The following is a 13339-nucleotide window of genomic DNA, read 5'->3' as shown; positions in this document are numbered from 1 at the left end:
AGTACTCTTGTGTGATGTCCATTTTGCTTCTCAAGCCCAGGTCCTTTCCAGTTTGCAGCTTTCGGGAGATGTCCTTACTCCCAAAAGGAGCCCCTGCGGAGGCCACTTTATATAGTGGTCAGAGCAGGGCCAGCTGCCTGGCCTGCTCCAGCTCTTCCCTTGCAAGCAGATACATAGAACAGGTACAGACAAGCACCATGGGAGTGGTGGTAGATGGTGATAAGGACTAAATATAATAATGTCGGTATAGCACTCGACATGGCTCTCAGTACTTATTAGCAATTGATTTCAACCAGGAGGCTGCTGTCTTTACCTGGAATGGCCTTTAAAAGCGCTCACACCCCTTGACCTTCTACACCCTTCTATAAGCCTCTCCTAAGGAAATATCACTATGTGTGAAGATTTCATTCTGGAGTTGGTCACTACAGCAAAAAATTGGAAAAAACCTAAATGCCCACTGATAGGCAATGATTAAATAAATTATGGTATATCCAACAATAAAGGATTATCTGGGCATTGAAAATGAGGAAGGAGAGGTAGCTTAATTGCAATGAAAAGATGTTTGTAATATACTGTTTAGTGAAATAGCAATGATAAATTGCATGTCTAGTATGAAGGCATATTTGTAAATATGTGGTTTTTTATATGTGCAGAAATTCAAGATAGTTTAATGATGTAAAGGAAACACTTATAATGTTAAATGGAACAAAACAGGGCTTGAAAACAAAAGAGATAAGCTCCATGCAGGTTTTCAGAAACATTCTTCTTAGTGGGTTCAAACTTTCAAATGGGCATGGCTGTCCAAAGTGAGAATGGACTGCTCCAGAGGTAGTGAGCTCCCTGTCAGTGGAGGAGTTCAAGGATGGCAAGGAGTGTGGAGGGGATCAAAGCATCAGGGATTGGGTGAGAGGATCTCTAAGTCCTTCAAACTGAGCCACGATTCCCATGGTACAGTGCCCTGAGACCTGGACTGGACAAAAGCTGGTCGTGATTGGCAAATAAATGTACACAGGAATGATTTGCCAGCTTTTAATGCAAACATTGAGAGTGCAGTAATTGAATGGTGTCATAATGATGAAGTTAATGTGTGCTTAGTGCAGGTTGAGATACACAGTCACAGAGGCACATTTACAATGATCTACATGCCTTTTAAGTAGTAGGAAGAGCATTCTGTAAGCATGACTCAGAATTAAAGCAGAAGACTCATTTTCCAACACTGAGCCTGTGGCATCTGGTCGGAGAAAACATTCCAAAGCTTTGAAGGTGATAGGCATCCATTTCCTTTTAAAAGTTGCCCGCGAGCCTATAGCCCAGCGAACTCTGGTTCCCAGAGCACCAGTTAACACTGTGGGCAACACCTGTGGGCCCATAGGATTCTGGGAAAAATGGAGATGAATTCTCCTAGCGGGAAAGGGGGTTGAGGCACCTCTGCCACATGGCAGGTGTGAGCTCCCGTGGCGTGAGTGTCTACCTCCTCTGCTCCCAGCGGGCACACAGGGAAAGCTGGCTAATGCCCCACTCAGGGTGGATGCACGCACACCCAGCAGCTGCTAACATGGGTGTGAACGTCCCAACTGATTCACTCCTCCTGTGAATGTAGATATGAATGGCTCCGTTCATATCTACCCTGCCCTCTGGGAGTGGAGAGGGGCTCACGTGAGCAGAGGGCCCTCCATCCACAGGCCATACCCTTGAATCTCAAGCATGACAGTCAGGCCAGGCATAGAAGGTCCCCACCCAGGCTGAGGGAGTATGAAATCCCTGTCTCCAGGCCTCTGCTGGACCATTCCAGCGTAGAAGGAGAGGTGGGTTTCCAGAGAGAAGCCCATGAATGAGGGGTGGGAGTTCTAGGAGCAAAGATTTCAATCCAATACTGTGTAAGAGGGAACATCCAAGATGTAGAGCTCTGCAAAGATGGGGCCTCAGATGCTGAGCAGCCAAAGTAAAATGGTAGAGGGCTTTGCCCTCCTGCCATAAACAGCTATAAAACCTGGACAGATAAAGAAAACAGCTGTGTGCAGGCACTGGATAGTATTTTCCAACGTGGGGCTGTGATCCTTGAGAGGGGACACAAATAACGTGAGCCCCACATCTACCCAGACCTTCCTCCTAGATAGGTTTCCCAGGCCACAGTATGGGAAGGTGGAGCCCAAACAGATGGCAGAAGGTCTCCTGGACAGATGAGGCAGAGATCAGAGTTCAGGGCTCTGGTAGCTGGGTTTTGTGGGGAGGCAGCCACAAAAGAGGGAGGAACCACAGAGAGGGAACCCTGGAAGTCGGTGTAGAAATTCCCCTTCAACCTTTGGCTGATCCTGAACCACACAGGTGCAGGGTGAGATCCGGAGGCTCCGCAGAGAGCAGCCGCTGGGAGGCTGAGGGCTGGGTGGAGATGCTGGGGCTCACACAGGCCCATCCAGAATGGAGTGCCCCAGCCCACCAGGAACCCTTCTCCAAGCTCAGAGACACCAGGCAATCAGCTACCCACTGCAGAAGTGTGAGTTTCAGCTCTAAGAGCTCATGCCATATGCTACTAAGTTTAAATAATTCCAACCTTTCACTTTTTTAAAAAAAATATTTATTTATTTATTTGGCAGCTCCAGGTCTTAGTTGTGGCACGTGGGATCTTCGTTGCGGCACGTGGGATCTTTTAGTTACAGCACGTGGGATCTAGTTCCCTGATCAGGGATCGAACCAGGGCCACCTGCATTGGGAGCGCAGTCTTAGCCATTGGACCACCAGTGAAGTCCCTCTCTTTGTTTTTCTAGTCCTGATAGTGGTAGCTGCTTCCTGCAGTTGCTACCTCCAAATTACCTAGTCAACAGTTCTTTACGTTAACTTCCTTTTTTTCCACCTGATTAGACCCTAAGTGGAGTGGTCTCAAGAAACAACCCTTAAAGATGGGTCACAATCAGAGAACCAGAGAGCTTAACTAGAAATAAGCACCAATAATACTATAAATTATTTACTAAAATAGTAAATTTATTTCTTATAAATAAATAAGGTAAATTAAGGTAAATATTGCTGAAAATGACATAAAATTTAATTGTGTGGTTTGCATAATTACAAAGTAAGTTGAATTTACAGCCTTGCCAATTTCTTGTGTGAAAGTTAGGCCATTGATTAGGCAGGAGTGGGAACTTGGATTTTGATTGGTTAGCCTTAATTATACATGGCATAATCATTTCTGGTAACCAAATCATAAAGTTCTATCAGGGTACCCATGTTAGTGGTGCTCTGCTGGTCAAAATTTGAGACTTTGAAATAAAAAATTTGTCTTATTTGTGCCTCCAAAAAAAAGAGAGAGTTAAAATGGGGTTATCTGGTGGGCTCAGATGAAGCTGAAAGTTTGGAGCCTCTGAGTTTTTCTGAGCCTCCCCTGCCAGTGGAAGCAGCTTGCAAGTTATGTGTGGGAATACTCACTTTCCCTTGCTTAAGGACACTGTGATAAGTTCACCCAGGGCAGTTATCTTGCAAGGGATACCTTTTCTCCTCAAGACTTAACCCTGCCCCCTCTTATGGCCACTAGACTCACAACTGGCATCAGAGCTCCACATGTTCAAACAGGGCAAGTACAGAGTGTGATCCGGGAAGATGCAGCTTCTACACTGAAAGAATGGCAAGATTTTGCTAAACTACATTGCAGCATCCTGGGGAGTATGTGCAGGAATGGATTCTAAGGGTGTTAGACCAAGAAGGACAGTTGAATACATTCAATAAAAGTTGAATTTATTGATACAAGTGCCTTACCTGAGATTATGGGCTTAATGTGTTGGTTTGTACAGCTGGTTATGCCTATAGTTTACTTAGCTGTTGGAGTGAAATTGAGACTCAATGATGAGCATCTTCCCTATTGTGTTATAAAGGAAGGAATCAAAAGGCTTATGGGAGATGTTGGAAGAGAGTTATTATTGACAACCTGCACACCCACCCACCCACTACATTCCCCAAGGGGGGGCCCAGAGGACTTTCCTTTCCCTACAACGTTGGGGAATTCATTAGTGGGGGGAGCAGTAGTATCCTTGAAAAGCCCTGTGGTGGCTCTCCTCTGTCAGTCACATATGAGGATGGGAGATTCCACCATTGAGATTGGCTCCTTGAATCCACTGGGGATGATGGGATCCCAGAAGAACAGAGGCCAAGTGCAAGTACTTAACTGCCAAAGACTTAGCTGGGTGCAGGTATCATAATGGACGGCAGGGTGAATTGGATATCACAGTGTTTGACCCACAGGGATCTTTGGCCTTGGCTAATTGTCAGTGTCCCTAAGAATGAAATAGGTGGCCTCCTACTAGAAGGTTACTTGCTCTATTACAATAGGAAAAACTCTGGGTCTCATGTCCAAAAACCAATTTGAATCACTGTAGAAGAAAGCCATGGTCTCTCTTTTTTAAAAATATTTATTTTTCTATACAGCAGGTTCTTGTTAGTTATCTATTTTATACACATCAGTGTATGCATGTCAATCCCAATCTCCCAATTCATCACACACACCCCCACCCGCCGCTTTCCCCCCTTGGTGTCCATACGTTTTTTCTCTACTTCTGTGTCTCAATTTCTGCTCTGCAAACCGGTTCATCTGTACCATTTTCTAAGTTCCACATATATGTGTTAATATATGATATTTGTTTTTCTCTTTCTGACTTACTTCACTCTGTATGACAGTCTCTAGATGCATCCATGTCTCTACAAATGACCCAATTTTGTTCCTTTTTATGGCTGAGTAATATTCCATTGTATATATGTACCACACTTCTTTATGCATTCGTCTGTCGATGGGCATTTAGGTTGCTTCCATGACCTGGCTATTGTAAATAGTGCTGCAATGAACATTGGGGTGCATGTGTCTTTTTGAATTATGGTTTTCTCAGGGTATATGCCCAGTAGTGGAATTGCTGGGTCATATAGTAATTCTGTTTTTAGTTTTTTAAGGAACCTCCATACTATTCTCCATTGTGGCTGTATCAATTTACATTCCCACCAGCAGTGCAAGAGGGTTCCCTTTTCTCCACACCCTCTCCAGCATTTGTTGTTTGTAGATTTTCTGATGATGCCCATTCTAACCAGTGTGAGGTGATACCTCATTGTAGTTTTGATTTGCATTTCTCTAATAATAAGTGATGTTGAGCAGCTTTTCATGTGCTTCTTGGCCATCTGTATGTCTTCTTTGGAGAAATGTCTATTTAGGTCTTCTGCCCATTTTTGGATTGGGTTTTTTTTTTAATATTGAGCTGCATGAACTGTTTATATATTTTGGAGATTAATCCTTTGTCTGATGATTTGTTTGCAAATATTTTCTCCCATTCTGAGGGTTGTCTTTTGGTCTTGTTTATGGTTTCCTTTGCTGTGCAAAAGCTTTTAAGTTTCATTAGGTCCATTTTTTAATTTTTGTTTTTATTTCCATTACTCTAGGAGATGGATCAAAAAATATCTTGCTGTGATTTATGTCAAAGTGTGTTCTTCCTATGTTTTCCGCTAAGAGTTTTATAGTGCCCAGTCTTACATTTAGGTCTCGAATCCATTTTGAGTTTATTTTTGTGTATGGTGTTAAGGAGTGTTCTAATTTCATTCTTTTACATGTAGCTATCCAGTTTTCCCAGCACCACTTATTGAAGAGACTGTCTTTCCTCCATTGTTTATCCTTGCCTCCTTTGTCATAGATTAGTTGACCATAGGTGCGTGGGTTTATCTCTGGGCTTTCTGTCTTGTTCCATTGATCTATGTTTCTGTTTTTGTGCCAGTACCATATTGTCTTGATTACTGTAGCTTTGTAGTATAGTCTGAAGTCAAGGAGTCTGATTCCTCCAGCTCCGTTTTTTTTCCCTCAAGACTGCTTTGGCTATTCGGGGTCTTTTGTGTCTCCATACAAATTTTAAGATTTTTTTGTTCTAGTTCTGTAAAAAATGCCATTGGTAATTTGATAGGGATTGCATTGAATCTGTAGATTGCTTTGGGTAGTATAGTCATTTTCACAATATTGATTCTTCCAATCCAAGAACATGGTATATCTCTCCATCTGTTGGTATCATCTTTAATTTATTTCATCAGTGTCTTATAGTTTTCTGCATACAGGTCTTTGGTCAGCCTAGGTAGGTTTATTCCTAGGTATTTTATTCTTTTTGTTGCAGTGGTAAATGGGAGTGTTTCCTTAATTTCTCTTTCAGATTTTTCATCATTAGTGTATAGGAATGCAAGAGATTTCTGTGCATTAATTTTGTATCCTGCAACTTTACCAAATTCATTGATTAGCTCTAGTAGTTTTCTGGTGGCATTTTTAGGATTCTCTATGTATAGTATCATGTCATCTGCAAACAGTGACAGTTTTACTTCTTCTCTTCCAATTTGTATTCCTTTTATTTCTTTTTCTTCTCTGATTGCTGTGGCTAGGACTTCCAAAATTATGTTGAATAATAGTGGTGAGAGTGGACATCCTTGTCTCGTTCCTGATCTTAGAGGAAATGCTTTCAGTTTTTCACCATTGAGAATGATGTTTGCTGTGGGTTTGTCATATATGGCCTTTATTATGTTGAGTTAGTTTCCCTCTGTGCCCTCTTTCTGAAGAGTTATTATCATAAATGGGTGTTGAATTTTGTCAAAAGCTTTTTCTGCATCTATTGAGATGATCATATGGTTTTTCTTCTTCAATTTGTTAATATGGCGTACCACATTGATTGATTTGCGTATATTGAAGAATCCTTGCATCCCTGGGATAAATCCCACTTGATCATGGTGTATGATCCTTTTACTGTGTTGTTGGATTCTGTTTGCTAGTGTTTTGTTGAGGATTTTTGCATCTATATTCGTCAGTGATATTGGTCTGTAATTTTCTTTTTTTGTAGTATCTTTGTCTGGTTTTGGTATCAGGGTGATGGTGGTCTCATAGAATGAGTTCAGGAGTGTTCCTTCCTCTGCAATTTTTTGGAAGAGTTTGAGAAGGATGGGTGTTAGCGCTTCTCTAAATGTTTGATAGAATTCACCTGTGAAGCCATCTGGTCCTGGGCTTTTGTTTGTTGGAAGATTTTTAATCACAGTTTCAATTTCATTACTTGTGATTGGTCTGTTCATATTTTCTATTTCTTCCTGGTTCAGTCTTGGAAGGTTATACCTTTCTAAGAATTTGTCCATTTCTTCCAGGTTGTCCATTTTACTGGCATAGAGCTGCTTGTAGTAGTCTCTTAGGATGCTTTGTATTTCTGCGGTGTCTGTTGTAACTTCTCCTTTTTCTTTCTAATTTTATTGATTTGAGTCCTCTCCCTCTTTTTCTTGATGAGTCTGGCTAATGGTTTATCAATTTTGTTTATCTTCTCAAAGAACCAGCTTTTAGTTTTATTGATCTTTGCTATTGTTTTCTTTGTTTCTATTTCATTTATTTCTGCTCTGATCCTTATGATTTCTTTCCTTCTGCTAACTTTGGGTTTTGTTTATTCTTCTTTCTCTGGTTCCTTTAGGTGTAATGTTAGATTGTTTACTTGAGATTTTTCTTGTTTCTTGAGGTAGGCTTGTATAGCTATAAACTTCCCTCTTAGAACTGCTTTTGCTGCATCCCATAGGTTTTGGATCGTCGTGTTTTCATTGTCATTTGTCTCTAGGTATTTTTTTATTTCCTCTTTGATTTCTTCAGTGATCTCTTGGTTATTTAGTAACGTATTGTTTAGCCTCCATATGTTTGTGTTTTTTACATTTTTTTCCCTGTAATTCATTTCTAATCTCATAGCGTTGTGGTCAGAAAAGATGCCTGATATGATTTCAATTTTCTTAAATATACTGAGGCTTGATTTGTGACCCAAGATGTGATCTATCCTGGAGAATGTTCCGTGTGCACTTGAGAAGAAAGTGTAATATGCTGTTTTTGGATGGAATATCCTATAAATATCAATTAAATCTATCTGGTCTATTGTGTCATTTAAAGCTTCTGTTTCCTTATTGATTTTCATTTTGGATGATCTGTCCATTGGTGTAAGTGAGGTGTTAAAGTCCCCCACTATTATTGTGTTACTGTCGATTTCCTCTTTTATAGCTGTTAGCAGTTGCCTTATGTATTGAGGTGCTCCTGTGTTGGGTGCATATATATTTATAATTGTTACATCTTCTTCTTGGATTGATCCCTTGATCATTATGTAGTGTCCTTCCTTGTCTCTTGTAACATTCTTTATTTTAAAGTCTATTTTATCTGATATGAGTATAGCTACTCCATCTTTCTTTTGATTTCCATTTGAATGGAGTATCTTTTTCCACCCCCTCACTTTCAGTCTGTATGTGTCCCTAGGTCTGAAGTGGGTCTCTTGTAGACAGCATATATATGGATCTTGTTTTTGTATCCATTCAGCAAGCCTGTGTCTTTTGGTTGGAGCATTTAATCCATTCCCGTTTCAGGTAAGTATCGATATGTATGTTCCTATGATCATTTTCTTAATTGTTTTGGGTTTGTTTTTGTAGGTCCTTTTCTTCTCTTGTGTTTCCCACTTAGAGAAGTTCCTTTGGCATTTGTTGTAGAGCTGGTTTGGTGGTGCTGAATTCTCTTAGCTTTTGCTTGTCTGTAAAGCTTTTGATTTCTCCATCGAATCTGAATGAGATCCTTGCCAGGTAGAGTAATCTTGGTTGTAGGTTCTTCCATTTCATCATTTTAAGTATATCATGCCACTCCCTTCTGGCTTGTAGAGTTTCTGCTGAGAAATCAGCTGTTAACCTTATGGGAGTTCCCTTGTATGTTATTTGTCATTTTTCCCTTGCTGCTTTCAATAATTTTTCTTTGTCTTTAATTTTTGCCAATTTGATTACTATGTGTCTTGGCGTGTTTCTCCTTGGGTTTATCCTGTATGGGACTCGCTGCACTTCCTGGACTTGGGTGGCTATTTCCTTTCCCATGTTAGGGAAGTTTTCGACTATAATCTCTTCAAATATTTTCTCTGGTCCTTTCTTTCTCTCTTCTCCTTCTGGGACCCTATAATGTAAATGTTGTTGCATTTAATGTTGTCCCAGAGGTCTCTTAGGCTGTCTTCATTTCTTTTCATTCTTTTTTCTTTATTCTGTTCTGCAGCAGTGAATTCCACCATTCTGTCTTCCAGGTCACTTATCCGTTCTTCTGCCTCAGTTATTCTGCTATTGATTCCTTCTAGTGTAGTTTTCATTTCAGTTATTGTATTGTTCATCTCTGTTTGTTTGTTCTTTAATTCTTCTAGGTCTTTGTTAAACATTTCTTGCATCTTCTCAATCTTTGCCTCCATTCTTTTTCCGAGGTCCTGGATCATCTTCACTATCATTATTCTGAATTCTTTTTCTGGAAGGTTGCCTATCTCCACTTCATTTAGCTGTTTTTCTGGGGTTTTTGTCTTGTTCCTTCATCTGGTACATTGCCCTCTGCCTTTTCATCTTGTCTCTCTTTCTGTGAATGTGGTTTTTTTTCCACAGGCTGCAGGATTGTAGTTCTTCTTGCTTCTGCTGTCTGCCCTCTGGTGGATGAGGCTACCTAAGAGGCTTGTGCAAGTTTCCTGATGGGAGGGACTGGTGGTGGGTAGAGCTGGCTGTTGCTCTGGTGGGCAGAGCTCAGTAAAACTTTAATCTGCTTGTCTGCTGATGGGTGTGGCTGGGTTCCCTCCCTGTTGGTTGTTTGGCCTGAGGCGACCCAACACTGGAGCCTACCTGGGCTCTTTGGTGGGGCTAATGGCAGACTCTGGGAGAGCTCACGCCAGGGAGTACTTCCCAGAACTTCTGCTGCCAGTGTCCTTGTCCTCAAGGTGAGGCACAACCACCCCCCGCCTCTGCAGGAGAGGCCTCCTACACTAGCAAGTAGGTCTGGTTCAGTCTCCTGTGGGGTCACTGCTCCTTCCCCTGGGTCCTGATGTACACACTACTTTGTCTGTGCCCTCCAAGAGTGGAGTCTCTGTTTCCCCCAGTCCTGTCGAAGTCCTGCAATCAAATCCCGCTAGACTTCAAAGTCGGATTCTCTAGGAATTCCTCCTCCCGTTGCCGGACCCCCAGATTCAGAAGCCTGACATGGGGCTCAGAACCTTTACTCCAGTGGGTGGACCTCTGTGGTATAAGTGTTCTCCAGTTTGTGAGTCACCCACCCAGCAGTTATGGGATTTGATTTTATTGTGATTGCGCCCCTCCTACCATCTCATTGCAGCTTCTCCTTTGTCTTTGCATGTGGGGTATCTTTTTTGGTGAGTTCCAGTGTCTTCCTGTTGATGATTGTTCAGCAGTTAGTTGTGATTCCGGTGTTCTCGAAAGAGGGAGTGAGAGCATGTCCTTCTACTCTGCCATCTTGCACCAATCTCAAGCCATGGTCTTAACCAGGTTCAAACTTCATCTAGACACGGAGCCCCTTGTTGGAAGAGGAGGCTGTGCCCCCTTGAAGAACTCTGTACAGATTCTAGAAATCTTCATCTAAGCCCCCTCCAGAGGGACCTGTGATCATTTACTAGAGTGGTCCACTGTAGCCCACAGTCAACATGGGGGCTTACAGCAGTCAGAGCCCACGTTCCAATCACAGTGAACCCACCTGTGCTTACTTCTCCAGGTACTGAATCGACTAGACACACCTGGCAACTGGCAGAATCCCAACATCAGTTCTGTGACACATGGAGTAAGGTCTCCTGTTAGAGGCAGGAAGCGCCTGGAACTTACCTTTTCTGCCAGGAGAGTAAAACAGCTGCCATCAGTTTCTGTATAAATAATTGAAAGAGGAGTCACCTTGCCAAAGGGAGCATTCATTCTTAGAAAGCAGCACAGCCTAGTCTCACGTGAGGAAAGCGTTGGCCTCCTTTAATGAACATTTGGCCCAGCTCCTTTCAAAGTAATAATGTGCCTTTATGGTGCTAAGGAGCATTTGGTCCCTTCCTGAACCAGGGTCAACAGAAAAATAAGGTTTTTTTCTTATTCTCAAATGACTCCCCTGTTGGGGAGGGGGAGTTTCTCCATTGATCTTATTACAGCTCATCCCTAATTCGTAGATTCATTGCTTCATTCTTCATTCAGCAAGCTCTCAGAGGGCCTAACCCCTGCCCACCAGGCCTGTGCAGGGCAGAGGGGGCGGGGATGGAAGAGCAAGCCAGGCTCTTAAGAAGGCAAGGCAGATAGGAAGCAATTTCAGTGCAATAAACGCTTCTACAGGACAGTGCTCGGGGGAAAAGAGAGTCAAGGAGGTTTTCTGGAAAAGATGCTTCCTCAACTGGGTCTTTTTTTTAATGTTAATATTTAATATTAATAATATCTTACGGAAAAACCCTAACGAATTTTTGGCCAACCCAATACAATTTTTAAAGGTTACATTCCATTTACAATTTTTACAAAACATTTGCGATATTCCCTGTGCTGTACAATATATTCTTTTTTCTTTTCTTTTTTTAGATAGACTTCTTTTTTTATTTTATTATTTATTTACTTTTCTTTAGTTTTTTGGCTGCGTCGGGTTTTAGTTGTGGCACTAGGGGGTCTTCACTGAGGCGTGGGGGATCTTTCATTGTGGCGTGGGCTTCTCTCTCGTTGTGGCGTGCAGGTTTTCTCTCTCTAGTTGTGGTGCACCAGCTCCAGGGCGCATGGGTTCTGTGGTTGTGGTGCACAGCCTCTCTCATTGAAGCGTGTGAGCTCAGTAGTTATGGCATGCGGGCTTAGTTGCCCCGCAGCATGTGGGATCTTAGTTCCCCGATCAGGGATCGAACCAACATCCCCTGCATTGGAAGGCAGATTCTTTACCACTGGACCACCAGGGAAGTCCCTGTACAATATATTCTTGTAGCGTATTTTAAACCTAATAGTTTGTACCTCTTACTCCCCCACCTCTGTATTGTCCCTGCCCCCTCCCCTCTCCCCACTGGTAACCACTAGTTTGTTCTCTACATCTGTGTGTCTACCTCTTTTTTGTTATATTCACTAGTTTATTGTATTTTTTAAAGTGCATATAAGTGATATCATACAGTATTTGTCTTTCTCTGCCCGACTTATTTCCCTTAGCATAGTGCCCTCCAAGTCCATCCATGTTGCTGCAAAGATTTCATTCTTTTTTTTAATGGCTGAGTAGTATTCCATTGTATGTATATATACCACATCTTCTTTATCCATTCATCTGTTGATGGACACTTAGGTGGCTTCCATATCTTGCCAATTGTAAATAATGCTGCTATGAACACTGGGTGCATGTATCTTTTTGAATTAGTGTTTTTGTTTCTTTTAGATATATATATACAGGAGTGGAATTGCTGGGTCATACGGTACTTCTATGTTTAGTTTTTTGAGAAAACTCCATACTGTTTTCCAAAGTGGCTGCACCAATTTACATTTCCGCTAACAGTGTATGAGGGTTCCCTTTTCTCCACATCCTTCCAACACTCAGCTGCGTCTTGAAGAGCCAGTAGGTGCTGCCTGGAAGGACAGTGGAGAGAGGGCACAGAATGTCCGAAAGCATGAAGACCAGAGAGAACAAGGCATAGTCAGGAGGGAGGAGAGAGCTCGTGGGGATGGGGGTGGGAGGTGCAGAGGCGCAGGAGGCCGGAGAGGGCAGTGAGGGCCAGATCACCAGCCTTGCCCAGCCAGCTTGGGAAGCTTGGAAATGTGGAATATCCAGGCTTGGCCCCTATAGCTCAGGGCCTGCATTGTTGTCTGAGACTGACACTTTAAAGGTGGAGGGGGAGGGACAGCACATGCCCATCGAGGAGCCAGAGGTTAAGTCTTTGAGGAGAGTCCTTCCTACTTCTCCGTTCTTCCCTTCAGCATCTTTTCCCAGGGCTTCCACCAAAATGCAGCCACCTGTGCAGACTGCCACCTTGTGGACAATACAGGGATTACAGATCTAGAAATGACTTTCTCATTCCTTAGTTCAATATACTATAGTATTTCCTAATAATTCAAACGAGCCAAAGTGCTGGGATAAGGTGCCCTCGGTTTAAGGGGAGGACAAAAATGCATACAGACGATCACCGAATGCTCAGAGGTGTGAGTCTACCTGAAGCAGTGGGGTTGGTGAGAAGATGTGGGAAGGCTTCACAGAGGTGACATCTGAGCTGGGTCAGGTAGGGAGCAAGGGTCTTTAGAGACCACCTCTGACATCCTCACTTTACAGAGGGGGCGACTGCAGCCCAGGGTAGGAAGGGACTCGCTCAAAATCAGAGTCCTTCAGGTGGGTGTCCCAGGCCAGGGCCCCTTTTCCTGTGCATGGTTGGTCTCCAGTTACAATGGGTCCCCCTCCCAGTGCCAGAAATGGCCTTTGCAGAATCTGATCTGCTGCTCCTCTCTGTCCCCGGGCAGCCCCATCCCAGCAGTTTGTCCAGCCTGCCTGTTGCTGCAGTAATCGCTTCCCTCGTTCTCTGCACTCCGCCTGTGATAAACTGCAAAGCACCGAAACCCT

Source organism: Balaenoptera physalus (assembly GCF_965194825.1).
Source record: "Balaenoptera physalus genome assembly, chromosome: 7".
In the NCBI taxonomy this organism is placed as follows: Eukaryota; Metazoa; Chordata; class Mammalia; order Artiodactyla; family Balaenopteridae; genus Balaenoptera; species Balaenoptera physalus.
This window is presented reverse-complemented; position numbering follows the sequence as displayed.